Here is a 17,192-nt window from a genome sequence, read left to right as displayed (position 1 = left end):
TTTTTTGGGGGAGAAGGATACAAGAGTCTGTTGTCAGTGTGTCAGACACTGACACACAACAGCCAGCAGGTGGCAGTGTTGATGCTAATTTAACATGACCTACTGCAGTGGTTCTCAAACTTTTTTCATGTCAAGGACCCCCCAAAATGTTATGTATTTGGCCACGGACCCCCCCATCTCAAATATTTTGTTCCAGGGACCCCTCCCAGAAGCAAAGATTTGAGTTACATTAAAAATATATATATTCAAAGGTTTGCACAAATTTTCACGATGAAAAAAAAAGAGCAGATCTACAAGCTCGAGCTTGAGCTCAAGCTATGAGCTGTATATCTGCTATTTTTGAATAGCCAAAGTATAAAAGGTTAAAATTATAGTGACGCTATATTAACACATTTTGCAGGGGACCCCCCCCAAGGACCCCTACTGTACCACCAGTTCAAGAATTGCAGCAATCAAACTGGGGGGGTCTTATCATTTCATATTGTAGTTCACACAATTGTTCGCACAAGCTGCTATTCAATTACCTTAATATTTTAATCGACCTATTAGATTTTCCACCATGATACAATGAATGTATTATTAATAAAACCTAAAGCATGGACCTCTCTGTTTACTCTTTTTATTTTTTGCTTTTTGCTTTCCCATTTTCCCTCCTTTCAAGTTAATAGCTTAATTATCCACATTACGGGTTGTTCTGGGGCACAAGTGGAACACATTATTTCATTTTGATGCTCCATTTGCGACTAGGTAAACATACAAACAGCAATTAAAACATTTTTCCAAGCCTATTAGAAGAGTGTTGTACACGGGCGGACGGCTGGATTCATGTAATAGAACAATGGCTTTATAATCAGCTGGTATTTAAAAAAAAGTCAATGAGAAATTACTAATAATAATTTTAGTCACATATTAACGTAATGCATGGAGAAAATACCTACTTCCATTTATTGTCATTTTCTAATATTTAGCTTTCCTAAAGTGTTTTACTTTGATATAATAGTAATAAAACAAGACTTGTTATAATTCCTATGGTGCACTAACATGATGATTGTTTCGATCTATGATCACCAGCAACAATATAACAATAATAATCTGAATTTAATGCCTTATGTTCAGTATTTCGATTTTAAAGTGACGTGAAATTTGTGATGCAATTTGATTTCAGTTAACTCTTTAAGACCGGGAACGCATCTGTGTGTCATTTTAAGATTTCTTTGGCTATATAAAAATAGCAGATATACAAGCTCATAGCGCGGCACCGAGTGCCGCGCTATGAGCTTGTAGATCTGCTATTTAAAAAAAAAATGTGTCCAAATCTTTCAATATATTTGTTTTTTTAAGCGTTAGGATTTGGAAAATAAAATGTTTTAATCGGCCTCAGGTCTTAATGGGTTACAACCCCTACAGTTTCCACATTATTGTACATTTAATTATTTTCAACAAATAAGTAAATATATATAAATACTATATTAGTATTTCCGTATTTTCTCCAAATGTTTGCGTGTTTTTGACATGCCCAGAATAGGGCCTCATGTCAATACCACCTCATGTGACTTAAAACATCCAGTTACTGCGTGTCGTATACAGCCTGTGTGTGTGTGTGTGTGTGTGTGTGTGTGTGTGTGTGTGTGTGTGTGTGTGTGTGTGTGTGTGTGTCTCAAAGCGCCACAACTTATTAGTGTGTTTGCTTTCAACAAGTGGGGTCACATCCACTGCTTCTCACCAAGCTGTGTAATTCTGCAGAGCGCTTGCCCAAGGTCTGCTGTGGTCCTTAGCCTGCCGCGGCGGCCCCCCACGGCCTGCCCGTCGGCCCCCCACCACGACCCGTCTCTCTGTGGGTTAGCAAGGGGCGAGAACATTCCCTGTCTCTACCATATCCCCACCCCCCTCACACACACACACACACACACACACAAACACACGCACACCTTTTTAAACATTCACGCTTGTATGAACACACACACACCCGGAACGCCTCGGGCATCATCACACCCACACAGACATAAATGTTTGCATGTCAAAAGTAAATTAAAGGACGACATCGTTTACAGATTTAATTATTATACAGTATAGTGTGAAAGAATTAGTGCAGTTTTATTCAGTTTTAACAAGTCTGACACTGGCAGGGGGGCTAGGTCAGGTAATGAATGTGTAAATTACAAAGCATCTGTGTCATTTTTAGATGTTAGCTTTGGCTATTTAAAAATAGCAAATGTACACGCTCGTGTACATCTGCTATTTTAGAATTGTTCTTGAAAAATGTGTGAAATGTGTGTTGTTTTTTTGTTTTTTTACACAAATCTCTTCTGGGGGTCCCTGGCACAAAACATTTTCAGATGGGGGGGGGGGGTCCGTTGCCAAATACATAATTATCATTTTGTAGGAATAATGGTCACCAAAAGTGTCGAGGTGGGTTCATGGGTAATTCGGAGCAGAACGGTGATGAAAGTATATCAGAGTGAACTTGTGGACTTGGCCATGGAGGTCGTTGTGGCTTTGACAGCGGTGATGTGGAGGTTCGTTGGGCCACATGACCAGGGACGTCACGGGCTCTCAGAAGGTGGGGGGGATATGGACTTTCGGTGGACTATATACCCCTTACTTTACACTTTGGCTATTCAAAAAATAGCAGATATACAAGCTCATAGCGCGGCACTCGGTCAGCTTGTAGATCTGCTATTTTTGAAAAAGCGTGAAAAACATTTGTAGCTTTCAAATGTAAACAAATTCTGTATTTTCAAAATGTTGCGTTTTTTGGGCGGATTTTGTTAGTTTTTTTTTTTCCTGTTTTGGTTACTTTATTTCGGGGTTAGGGTTAGGTTATTTGATTCTTATTTTTGCCTGATTTTACCGATTTTATTATCAAAAAATATATTTTTTGTATTTTTTCAAAAAGTGGGGGGTATGAAATCACGGATCTGTGAGTGAGGGTGTCGCGTCGTACGCACAGTGAATGGCCGTACGTGACGCCCCTGGTTGGGCCACATGCCGGCGGCGGTGATGTTAGAGCCAGCCAGGTGAGCAGCCGGTGCAGGCAGGGCAGGCAGGGCAGGCAGGCGCCACTCGAAGTGACACACAGTCTCACTTCCACTGGGCTTGGCAGTGGAGACGTCTTTTAACATGGGGAAATGTGGCTATTCAGAGCCAGCCGAGCGTGGCGATGAACCACATTAGCTGCTGTTGCACCATCGCCGTCTCTCTTGGAAAGGGCAGCTCTGAACTTGCTTTGACAGCGAAGGGACCTGGTTCTACCGCTGACTGTCTACTATGTCATCCTCCTCCTCTGGCCCAGGAAGCTGCAAATAATCCCCCAGGGTGTCAGATGAAACCATGGTGTGTAATACTGCAGTGGTTCTCAAACTTATTCAAGTCAAGGACCCCCAAATCGCAGACCCCCAACTGAAAAGGTTTTGTGCCAGGGCCCTCCAGAAGCAAAGATTTGAGTAAAAGAATATTATATGTAAATATATATAAATATATATATATATATATGTCCTGTCCACAAAATCTACAATAAAGTACAACCGTGGACCTTGAAACTTGATATTATTATATATATATATAAGGTATATATATTCAGAGATTTGCACACTTTTGTACGATTTTTCTAAAATAGCAGATCTACAAGCTCATTGTGCGGCATGAAGTGAATCGCTATGCGCTTGTAGAACTGCAACATTTTTTAGTATGAAAAATATAAAGTATAAAGTGTAAAATATGGTTAAAGTGGTTAAAGGGATTGTGACGCTATATTATCAAATGTTGCTGCAAGGACCCCCTTTGAGAACCGACCAATGGTGTAGTGTGCCAGCCTATACAGTACTCAGCTTTTGCTGTGTTAAAAATACATACGCTAGCAGATAACTATTCATACATCCATTGAAGATATAGAGATACTACAGTATTATTCACATGCACTTGTGATTGATTTTACGTTTATGTATTATTATGTATTGATATAATATATGTGTTAACTCAGCCAGACCCAGTGCAGTCTATTTATTTTTATTATATAATTTGTATTGCTTACGTGTTTCACTCTTATCGCTACATCACCTATATCTTCACACAGGGATCGATAAAAGTTTTAAATGATCTTACATTATGTTACCCTACATTATTTTATATCAACTTATCTACACCTATGTGTAAAGGAATTAACTTGAGTACGTATTAATATTTCTACCAATGGTTTGTAGTTGTCATAAGCCATCAGTGTGATTTAAAACAAACAAAACAAGACAAAAACACACTTTGAAGTTCTTTCCAGGAGTCTGGAAAGAAAGATAGAAAAGAAACAGACAATCTATCCAGGGATTGAATAATTGCTTGTTACTGTACTTTATTAGACAGAAATGTAAACAGCACGAGGTACAGTCAGACATTAATGCTAAAAGGATAACACAAAACAAGTCCTGCTGGTTTGTTTCCGTTGTGGTCCTACAGTATGTATTCAGTTCATCAACATAAGCATAAAAAAATAAATAACACAATAATACATAATATTTGTGACTTTATGGAGGAATAAAGTGGGTGTGAGGATATCTGTATTATTATGTTATGTTCATGTTGCTCACGTCTCCTGAAACACTTGGGTGGATAATTAACCCATTAAGACCGGGAACGCATCTGTGTCGTTTTTAGAATTCTTTGGCTATTCAAAAAAACAGCAGATCTACAAGCTCATAGTGCGGCACCGAGTGCCGCGCTATGAGCTTGTAGATCTGCTATTTTTCTAAAATTGTGCAAATCTTTGAATATATACATTTTCAAAGCGATTTTTGTTTTACTAAAATCTTTGCTTCTGGGGGATTCTACAATTGTCTTCTAAATCCCAACAGTTTTTTTTTTTTTTTAAACGTTTTGTTTTTTAAACGTATGTTTCTATATCAGTGGTTCTCAAACTTTTTCATGTCAAGGACCCCCCAAATGATATGTATTTGGCCGCAGACCCCTATATCAAAATATTTTCTTCCAGGGACTGCCTAGAAACAAAGATTTGAGTTAAAAATGTTTGTTTTTAAAATATATGTATATATGTATATTCAAAGATGTGCACAAATTTTCATGACTTTTTCAAAAATAGCAGATCTACAAGCTCATAGCACTCGGTGCCGCGCTATGAGCTTGCATATCTGCTATTTTTGAATAGCCCAAAGAGAATAAAAAAAAATTACACACAGTTGCGTTCCCGGTCTTAAAGGGTTAATATTCCACGCAGCACTATGCGGCGGTGTGTCTCCACGTCTCTCCCCCATGTCCCCCATCACTCAGTCACAGCGAGTCATTTGTAAGTCACACGTTGGCTTTGAAGGGAAGACGGAGGCTTCACAAGGGAGATGAATTCCCTCTGAGGGCAAAATCCTCCTTGGAAGAGACCTATGATTATATCTATATTAATGGCTCCCTAAGTCTACAAAGATGTTTTGTCCGCTGGATGTAGCAAATAGTGCTTATTACAAAGAGGGAGGGTTTCATCTTAAACTGATTAGGGTGCAGAAATATCAGGTTCTTTTTTGAAAGGCCTCGGCTGTGCCTTTGGTCTTGTTGGGCAGCCTTCATGCCAGATGCAATAAATTATTAGTCTAAATCAAAACAGAATGCCAGCTTTTTGCATCAGCATGGTGATGCATGTCAAGGAGAGGTTTCAATGTTTGAAACAAAACCAAAAAGGCCCTCTATAGTGTCGGGGGCGGGCTGTCCTCGGCCCCGGATAAGTCTACGCCGGCTATTATTTATTATTTCACGTATTTCAGATGGAGTTGTGTGTGTGCTAGGCAGCGCTGTGAAAGAATATTGTTCAATGGAAGTCTCCCTCCGGTGATTTAGTGCGTCGAATCCTCTGCAAAAATATTGAATTGGTCAAGCTCAAGTTAAAGAGCTGCAGTGAAATAAATCACTTTTTTACGTTTCCAAAATTGAAAAATGTACCATATGTACCCGCCGCCGCGCACGGTATATGCGTCGACTGTGTGTGTACGCTATACTGTGTGAAGTGAAGGGAGTTCAAAGACGAGCTGTACACAGGATTAGGTCAAAACAAAAAGTTATAAATATGCCTATTATGTTAACCCATTCAATCCGGGGACGCATCTGTGTCATTTTAGATTTCTTTGGCTATTCAAAAATAGCAGATATACGAGCTCGTAGATGAGCTTGTAGATCTGCTATTTTTGAAAAATCGTGAAAATGTGTGCAAATATTTGAATATATTGTTTTTTTTCAAAGCGAACATTTGTAACTAAAATATTTGCTTCTGGGAGTCCCTGGAGCAAAAATATTTTGAGATGGGGGTCCACGGCCAAATACATATCATTTTGGGGGTCCTTGACATGGAAAAGATTGAGAACCACTGATTATAGCGACATAATTAAAAAATAAATGTTAGGATTTAGAAGACATTTGTAGAATCTCCAGAAGCAAAGATTTGAGTAAACAATGTTCGCTTTAAAAAATACATTCAAAGATTTTTCAAAAATAGCAGATCTACAAGTTCATGGCGCGCAGCACTCGGTGCCGCTCTATGAGCTTGTATATCTGTTATTTTTGAATAGCCAAAGAAGTCTATAAAATGACACAGATGCGTTCCCGGTCTTAATGGGTTAATCACATTCATGTAGGTATATGACTTGGAGATGAATTTCTGCGTATTCAATGTAACTTCCTCATAGATAATACTGTCCATTTCAACACAAAATAAGACGTTGTATATGGACAGGCAAGATAAAGTTTGAGAGGAATATGTAACGCCTCCGTCTACCTGCATAAAGTCATGCCGTATGTAATACGATGCATTTTATTGTTCCCCTCGAAAATATCTCTTCAGGTTTTTAATAGATATCACCGTAATCGTAAGGGATTTGTGGGCCTTTTCTAAAGTACACAGTGTCAGTGTCAATCTATCCGCTGCAGGTTTTATACCCGCTGCATGTGCAGGTATCGACGGGAGGCTTTGGTTCCACCCTCTGTAAAAGATCCATTTAAACCCTTAAGACCGGGGACACTTCTGTGTCATTTTTAGATTTCTTTGGCTATTCAAAAATAGCAGATATACAAGCTCATTGCGCGGCACCGAGTGCCGTGCTATGAGCTTGTATATCTGCTATTTTTTTGAAAAATCGTGAAAATATTTGCAAATCTTTGAATATATTTATTTTTAAACCGGACATTTTTTACTCAAATCTTTGCTTCTCGGGGTCCCTGGAACATTTTGAGATGGGCGTCCGCAGTCAAATACATATACTTTTGGGGGTCCTTGACATGAAAAGGTTTTGAGCACACCACTGTACCAACATAAGTTTTTTTCAGAAAATTGTTAGGATTTAGAAAAAAATGTTTTTATCAGCCTCAGGTCTTAATGGGTTAACACATTAAAACCGGGAAAGCATCTGTGTCATTTTTAGATTTTAACCACTTTAAATGCAATTTTTATATTTTGGCTATTCAAAAATAGCAGATATACAAGCTTTATTATTTAAAAAATATATATATAATCTTTTTAATCAAACATTTTTTACTCAAATCTTTGCTTCTGGAGGTACCTGACACAAAACATTTTCAGATGGGGGTCCATGGCCAAATATCATGTAATTTGGGCGTCCTTGACATGAAAAAGTTTGAGCACCACTGATATAGCAACATTTTTAGAAGAGAGGTTTAGAAGAGATTTAGTAGAATCGGCCCACAGGTCTTACAGGGTTAAAATGTGAGCTCACCACCTCAAAGGAACAGAAACAGAACCAAGGCCCAACGGTGAGCTTTCTAACTTATACCACCTTGCCTCGACCTGGTTATATGGCATCTCGCTATACGGAAACACATTTTAGTCCATTGCTCTTCCATATGCCGTAGAATTCATTTTAAACCTTGTCTTTTGATATTTTATTTCCAAAATAAAGATAAGAAAAACACTTTAGAGTTAATGTTAAATCTCAGTACAAAAATATGAAGTAACCCGTCTTCATTTGATTGATTGATTGTATTGTGGGTATGAAATTGATAAATTGATAAATATAATAACTAAATACATAAATATAAAGCAGTACTGTACTTCCCAGGGCAATACATGTACTGTAAAATACTACGTAGACACTTCAAGTTCAATGAAACGGTTACATGTCACAACAAACTAGGCCAGGCAGTGCTGACACTTAGTTAATAAACATACATATTCTAATGAAAGCAAATGCATAGAAAACAGAACCACTTGTTTATTATCTGATGAATGTTTTTATAGATATGATCTTTTCCTCATTTTAGTTCATCGAGCAAATAATGATGTAGCCCTGATAAGAAACCTTTTCAGATGGGGGTCCGCGGCCAAATATATATCAATTTGGGGGTCCTTGGCACACAAACATTTGAGAACCACCGTTATAACTGAACTGTACACTGACGTTTTCACATTACGCTGTTGATTTTGCATCTATTCTGCATTATACCACAGAATTGGAAACTTTCCTTTCGTATATAATGAATGTGTAACTTAGGGCTGGGTGATGGGGACAAAATAAAATATCACGATATTATTGACCAAATGTCTCTCTCGATATTATCACGACAATGTTGGATTGTGCATAAAGAAATACAAATATTTGGGACGGAGGGGGGGGGGGGGGGGTGCGAGGGTTCCAGGGGGTCCCCAGCTAAAATAGTTAATATAGCATCACAATATAGTTTTAAACACTTTATCCATTTATACGCTGGCTATTCAAAAATAGCAGATCTACAAGCTCACAGCGCGGCATGCTTTAATGTTTGGAAATGTTTTAATCATTTTGACCCCCTAACCCTTTTTTTTACATAAATCTTCTCTTCTGGGGGTCCCTGGCACAAAATATCTTTCAGATGGGGGTCCGCAGCCAAATAATACATATAATTTCGGGGTTCCTAGACATGAAAAGGTTTTAAGAACCACTGGTTTACACGCATGCGCACCAGCTATGTTCCTGATGCATGTGATTATGTCATGCAGCTGACCCAGGTGTTTGGCAGTCTATTTAAGCTCCGCTCATTCATTGTTCTTCCTCTTGCTGTCAGTGTTACTGAAGGTTTTATGCGCTTTTTGCTGCTCCCGCTGCTTGCCCTATAAGGCTTCTGTTTTCCCTGAGGAGAGAACACCAAGAAATATAATATTCACACTTTAGTTTATGAATAAAATGTTTTCAATCTATTTGTGAGTTATCTGACTGAAATAAGGCTTAACCAGGAAAATACTATATTTATGCCATATCACAATATTATGACGTCCCAAATCCCAGATATTTGTAATTCTCATATCCCAATATCGATGTAATATTGATTTGTTGTCCAGCCTTAGTATAACTGTCATTTAAATGTCCTATAGCTGATATCCAGTCAGTGCATGAGTGCATTCTGTAAACCCACTGAAACCAACACTAAAAACTGGCTTGTTTTGCATACTGGCACTTTAGATCTTAATTCAGAAACCATGTGCTTTTCAGGAAATGGAAAAAAGAACCATGTGCTCCAATGGATGCAGTATAGTTAGTATTTGGTCTCAAGCTCTTGTTTAAAACGTTTCATTGGTTCAATGTTTATAAAACCACACTCACACTCAACCACTTTCACTTTCAAACATTTTCAAAAATAGCTAAAATAGCCGATCTACAAGCTCCCAACGCACTGTGATGCGACACGATGTGAGCTTAAAGATTGGCTATTTTTGCTATACTTTTACGTGACACTATCGTACAATGAATAGGGCATTAATTTACCCCAAAAAGATACATACAAAGTTGAGATAAAGCGATAAGGGGTTTCTGCCAGTCTCTCCACGTTCAACCTCACTTCATTCTCATTCGCTACAAACTAACTCGCATGCTTCCTCATTCCCACAGTGCAACTCAGTCGGTCCTTTTAAGCAGTCCAATATTCGCTGTTCATTCTACATGCTTAGCTGTCACAGCTTGTCGTATACAGCTGTCACTTTCAAATTCCCTCCACCTCCCCGGCCTCCTCCTTGTGGCATTGAGTTCTTATGTTAATGTATGATTCTGTGATGGTACTGTGACTCTATGGATTGTACAATCTTAAATCATGCAATTGAAAGGTTCAATGTTGTGTTCATGTTATAACTGTATCTTATGCTCTGCTCCGGGGGGTTTGTGATCTCAGAGTCTGTGTCATACTTGCGCAGGTAATCTATAATATCACTGGAGCAGAGTCACACCGCCAAACTAAATGAAATGTCATTGCAATAGATGGTAAATGGTTTATATCTTGAGCTGAAGTTCCTCATACTGTTCAGTGTAGTTCAGTTACTGCACATCATCACAACACGCTCTCCCGGCCTGTTCCATGGAACCACGAACTCCCAGAACCATGCAAATGGTTGAAGGTGATAGGTTAAGTCAGTGGTTCTCAAAAGTCTTTGTGCTTTTTAGGTTAAAACTTATGGGTTTAACCCAAAGATATATCACTTAACCCAGTGGTACTCAACCCAAACGCGGGCCAAATCCGGCCCCAGCAGAGCTTTCTTGTGGACCCTGTACAAAACATGTACATGTTTTATTAGATGGTGTACAGGATGACCATTTAGAATGTTTTTCACAACCGTTAACCGCAGCTCTTTCATGGTTAATCAACCGTTAACGAATAAGAATAAAATGTAGGTTACTATTTAGAATGTAGGAATGTTAGTGACTCGCTCAGGGTCCCAAATTAACACCTACAGTAACAGTACTGCATTTGCAGTCAAGACACTGCTACAGGAACCCTAATGCAGGTCAATGTAATCTTTGGTGAGTAAGCCACCTAAAAGAAAATCATTTGGGTCAAAGTGTTAAAGTATAGCGCACCTCAAGCATCTGGTGTTAAAATATGTATTCAAGTAAAAGTATAAAGATCTTTTCATAGTACAAAGAAATAAAACAGCCAGAAATGTTGTCTACTTATGCTACTTCCCTACTTCTAACTACTTTCAGAATAATGTATATCTTTCAAGTAGTTCAGCAATTATTTTCTTTATGTAGCTGGGCAGCTTGGCAAAAGCCCCATCAGTGGCACATCAATATAAAAAAACATGGGTTTTGAGTGCAGTTCATCCATCACAGACCATCCATTTGTAACTAGTTTTTGAGTGGATGTTGTTAATTACACCATAGAAATGATTCTCCTTATGCATCCATTAGCTTGTGTGTGTTAGTTTTGTGTGGATTTTGTCCATCTTCCAGCTTCTCCGTCTCCATCCACTTCAAACACACCATAAGAGCTTCATGTGCTCTTATCACTCGGGTGCTCAAATCTAAATGGAATAACCTTTCATTCATACAAAGATGTAAACACTACACCTTGCCAGCCTGCCTTCCTATTTTCTTAATAACATCTAAGCCTGTGCACTAAGGACTGACAGACATTTTTTATCAAACATCAAAATGCACGAATGCAGTATGAAGCAGGCCATGATAAGTTACCATAATGCACATAATGTGTCCATTATTTAGTTTTATCGGACCTATAGCACACAACAAACGGCTTTGTTGTCACAGTCTTTTGGCCCCCGACTTCAAGTCATTTTACAAGTGTGGCCCCCTGCCTAATCTAGTTGAATATCCCTAGGTTAAACCCTATTGCCCGGAGCCGACAGGGGGCTATACTAAGCCTCCTCCTTTTTTCCCTCTACACCTTTAATATCTTTACTGAAAATAGTCAAACTTGTAGATCTGCTATTTTTGCCAAATGTTCACACCCAGAATAGTAATGCAAGGTTTCATGTGGTTCAAATCCTGTACCATCTGCGCCAGTGGTTCTCAAAGTGGGGTCCAATAAGGACCCTCAGGGTTCCTTGAGAGGGTCCAATTGGACTCTTACAGGTCTGTAACTCTGAGAATGTACAAATGGAACCAAACGGACCTGAAAGGGTCCGTTTGGTTCCATTTGTACATTCTCAGGGTAAAAAAATGCTTGATGTTCCCAAACGTTTTTGAGACCAAAAAGGGGAATTTGATGTCTCACCGGTTCCCAAACTAGTGAAAATAGCAGATCTACAAGCTAAATTTTCTTAAAATTGTATTATTGATTCATGGAATTTACATGTATTTTAATTTCTGAAAATGTTAGATGCAGTTTTATTTTTACTTTTTGAAAATCTTTTGAAATAATAATTAAAAAAAGACGAAAAATTTATGTTTACTCGTGACCCATAAAAATCGTTCCGTGACCAAAACATGGGTCCCGACCCACTGTTTGGGGAAACTACACATAATGTCCCCAGAGAGGGGGGGTGTCACGCTTCCTGTGTGTCACCACAGCAAAGTGTCCCCCGGAGAGAGAGCCGTGTGTCGCGCTTCCTGGGATGCGACCCCACGAGCCCCACGGGAGCCGTCGTAGGTCAAAAAGACGCTGGGCGGGGAATATATGAACACGGTCTCCAATAAAACAAGCCAACTCTGACCAGCGTGCACGCTGCAAAATGAAAGCCAGGTGGGCTGCCCATATCATGTTCAAAACCATCAAATGAATACCAGATCATGTGCTCCGTGCTCCACGCAATCCGGGTATATGTTTTCCCTTCCTCTCTCTCCGTGTGCTACTTACTAAGAGATATAGATGCGATCGTCTAACCCATTAAGACCGGGAACGCATCTGTGTCATTTCAAGATTTCTCTGGCTATTCAAAAATAGCAGATATACAAGCTCATAGCGCTTTTTTTTTTTTTTGAAAAATCATGGAAAATGTGTGCAAATCTTTGAATATATATGTTTAAAGCGAACATTTGTAACTCCGATCTGTGCTTCTGGGGGTCCCTCGAACAACATATTTTGAGATGGGAGGTCCGCGGCCAAATACATATAATTTTGGGGGTCCTTGACATGAAAAAGGTTGAAGCATCACAGATATAGCAACGTACTGTTAGGATTTAGAAAACATTTTTAGATCTGAAAATAGGTTGTTCCAGGGACCCCCAGAAGCACAGATTTGAGTTAAAAATGTTTCCTTTGAAAATATATATATATTCATAGATTTGCACACATTTTCATGATTTTTCAAACATAGCAGATCTACAAGCTCGTAGCGCGCTACGAGCTTGTAGATCTGCTATTTTTGAATAGCCAGAGAAATCTAAAAATGACACAGATGCGTTCCCGGATTGAATGGGCTAAATTTAGCCAATGCCCGCGCCTTGTTAGCCTGAAAGAGGAGATATGTGAAAGTGGAACTGAGCCAAGAAGAGAGGTTCCATATGGCCCCCAGTACAGTGTCAGCCCAGGCCACATGCATCCCTCCAAAAGCACACAACCCCCCAAAAAATTCAATATGATTCTTTTTTTATTTATTTTTTATGATTCCCTCTTATACTGTACCATACATCACGTTAAGCCTTTAGCCTTCGAGCACCTATATTATGTTTGCAGTGTGCGGGTATCGGGTTGTCTCAATCAGGCAAAATGTGATTTGAATAAGGCGAGGTGAACTGTTTACGAGATCATGCATTTACCGTGAAATATGTCCTCATTATGGATGAAAGATTAGGTTACTATTCTGTTCTTTTTTTTAAAAAGACCTCAGTCAAGACAACACTCTGTGTTCCTATGTTTCCTCGCCTGGACGGTAATGTAATTTTCAACATTAAAGACGCCCCCACAAATTCAAAAAAGTTACCCTGAAGACTTAGTCGCACCAACCAAAACATTTTGTTCAGGGTCAGGAAGGAAGTTCCTTAACCACTAGTACTGAGAGAACTACGTTAAGAATAATCAGTAAATACATAAACAATCAAAGGAAAATTAACTGTCGGTGGGGTGGCAGGAAACCATTAGATCTCAGATAGGAAGTAGAGCACAGAATACTGCAGGGGATGAAGTTTGGTTGGGGGGGTTGTGTTTTTTAAGGCTTATTTCCTTTTTAACTAGATTGAAATATACCATGCTTGCGTTCGGATGTAATGGCACTGTAAATCTATGTGGATTATGCCCATGCAGGTCTATCGGAATTAGAGCCTGACCACTATGTGGAATTGTTTTTGTTTGTTCTGTCTAGCCGATATATCAGAACATTATTTGACAGCATTGAGAACTTTCTACATGGTGGGCATATTTTGGGTGTGTCTTTAAACAGGCAGAATCTTTAGAAAATATTCTAAAATGTTCAAAAACAGCTGATCTGAAAACTCACAATGCATCACATTGCGATGCATTATGAGTTTTGTAGAGGTGCTATTTTTTAACATTCTTGATTATGGTGGTTAAATACAATAAAGTTCAGTTTATTAGTTAGTTGTTTGCTTGTTAATTTCATAATTAAAGTTCAATATATTGTTTTCATATACTGAAGTTTAGTCAAATATACTTTGTGTTTATTCTTATTTATGTGTTAGCTCATTAGTTAAAAATGTTCCCAAATAGAAACTTGAAATCAGAATCAAAGTTTTTCCAATTTTGATTTCAAGATTTTGCGCTTGTTGACAAAACAACAGGTCAAAACATCAGTAATCCTGTGGTCTAGCAGTCAAGCTCTTGCTGTGTTTCCAGTCTCTGTGTCCACAATACATATTGTTGTTGGCGTCGGCAGCTACGAGTGTGCGGCTATACTCTTTTATTCTGTAGTGTTTAATCCGTCGGTTGGCACCTCGCAAGGACCGGTGCACTGTGCACCTGGTAACCTAGTAGGAAGGAAGCTCTAAAATGGTGATTTGCATCGGACCCAAAGATCTGTCTGTCGGGCTCTAATCGGAGGTGATAGAAGTGTGATCTGTTGTGTCAGTGAGGTGTTAGATACTCAGACACAGTTCAGTGATGCGTGCATAGATTTAGTTGCTGTCAGGCAGAAACCGCTTATCTCCATATTTTAACTTTTGGTGTTTTTTTTTCATAAATGAATGCCCTGTTTGATCATGCTTCAGCGCCACACAAAAGCATCAAAGGCAGCAGATCCACAAGCTCGAAACGCGGTGCGAAACACAGTGCGAAACGCAGTGCGAAGCGGTGCGTTTTGAGCTTGTAGATCTGCTACTTTCGCTGAATTTGAATCCTGAGTTTTGGACACACAAGGGTTCCACCCTACAGAGACGATTTACTGTACAATAAACACCATCAAATAATTTTCTTTACCGGTTACAACTCTTTAGACTTTATAATATTTCAATTCACTACTAACCACTTATATACTATATGTTTGAGGTTCTGTACTTGATTAGCTCTTCCTTTTTTCCCCTTTACACCAAAACTCTTTGCCGATTACAGCCATCTACAAGCTCACATTGCATTGTAGCGCGATGCATTGTGAGCTTCTAGAGCAGCGGTTTTCACTGACTCTTCAACCCCAGAGTAAGGATGTTATAGGGTCCATGTGGATAAGCTACTCTTCTGTATTTCAATGTCAAACGGAACACATTATAGCTAAAGCCTTTGTATTTGTTTGCTTTTATGTCAGCCAATGAGAAGTATCCATTCATTTTTAACTACCTGTCAGTTCAATGTACAGTATATCAACTGTACAGTTGATTCCATAGTAATTATATATAATCAAAGATGATAAAATATGTGTTTTGTCAATAAAGTTGTCAATGGCAGAGTGTGTGTTAGCATTAGCAATAATTTCATTCATTCTTAGACTGCATATACTGTACACTTATATTATCCATTGATAGACATATATTATATACACAGTTGGTTGGCTGATGTTGTACATATCAGTCTCATCCACTTCTGATATTCTTAGATAGTTTCTTATTGTTACTGTATATCTCTACTCTTATACCTGTTCCTATAGTTTCATTCTTACTGATATTGTTGCTGCCACAACACCTGAATTTCCCCGCTGGGATCAATAAAGGTTTATCTTAAATGATCTTATCTTATTATACTGTATATACATTGAATATCGTCTATGTCGGGTGAAAACCTCATATGTCCAAAACTGTTACTTTCCAGGATTCTAACTCAAGAGTGTCAAAAGTAGCAGATCTACAAGCTCGAAACGTGTCGCTTCGCGCCACGTTTCGAGCTTGTAGATCTGCTGCTTTTGATGCTTTTGTGTGACGCTGTGGTATGATCAAGTAGGGCATTAATTTACCAAAAAAAAACACAAAAAAAATAAAAATATGGCGAGTTTCTGCCCCACAGTAACTAAATCTATGCATGCATCACTGAACTGTGTCTGAGACGATTTATTTAACACCTCACTGACACAACAGATCACACTTCTATCGCTTTCCGATTAGAGCTCGACTGACAGGTTACTGGGTCAGATCGTGCCGATCTTGATTTGATTTTCGAGCTTCCTGCTATAGACCACAGGATTACTGATGCTTTGACCTGTTATTTTAAGTGCGAAATCTTGAAATCATACTTAATAAATGGAGATAAGAGGTTTCTACCCTGACAGCAACGATATACACTGGATATGTTGCAGCCCATAGAACGATTAATGGGAAACTTCACCTCCCAGTAAAAGTGGGGTTTTTCTTTCATGTCTCCATATTGAATCATATTGTGTCCAACAGGATGTAAGGAAACTAGCCCTGTAGCAAAGGCGAGGAAAGAACAATCCGATTAGGACCCCGTGTGACATCATCGTCAAAACAACTTCCTCCACGGCTATCACCGCGCGCGGTGACACGCGTGACATGAAAGGCCTCGTGACAGCACTTTCTCATTTGAAGTAACTTAACCTAAACTTTCACCTTTCGGTCGTACTACTGGCTCCTATACGAAACGCCTTGTTGTGAGAACCCTGGCACGGTCTGTTTGTGGTTAAGTAAGCCATGAGGACCCCAGAGGGCACGGCGACTCGAGATGTGTTTCCTTCACACTTCTTTGGCAAAGTTCATAACGTGTGATAGATTATCCTCTGCAGTGACTCCAATGTCCCTCCTGAGGAAGGACCTTGAAGGAACAGTAACAAGCTAGATTAGATTAATGTAAATTGTGCTTCAATAATAACCCCCCCCCCCCCCACACACACACACACACACACACACACACACACACACACACACACACACACACACACACACACACACACACACACACACACACACACACACACACACACCATTATCAGTACTAGTATGGATTAAAGATTGTCAGGAACAATATTACTGAAACGTCATAATTTTACATATTGTGTTAATTGTTTAGGAATCAGCGCTAGTGTGTGTGTGTGTGTGTGTGTGTGTGTGTGTGTGTGTGTGTGTGTGTGTGTGTGTGTGTGTGTGTGTGTGTGTGTG

The sequence above is a fragment of the Gymnoscopelus microlampas genome, assembly GCF_963454915.1.
Source record: "Gymnoscopelus microlampas genome assembly, chromosome: 20".
Taxonomy (NCBI): Eukaryota; Metazoa; Chordata; class Actinopteri; order Myctophiformes; family Myctophidae; genus Gymnoscopelus; species Gymnoscopelus microlampas.
This window is presented reverse-complemented; position numbering follows the sequence as displayed.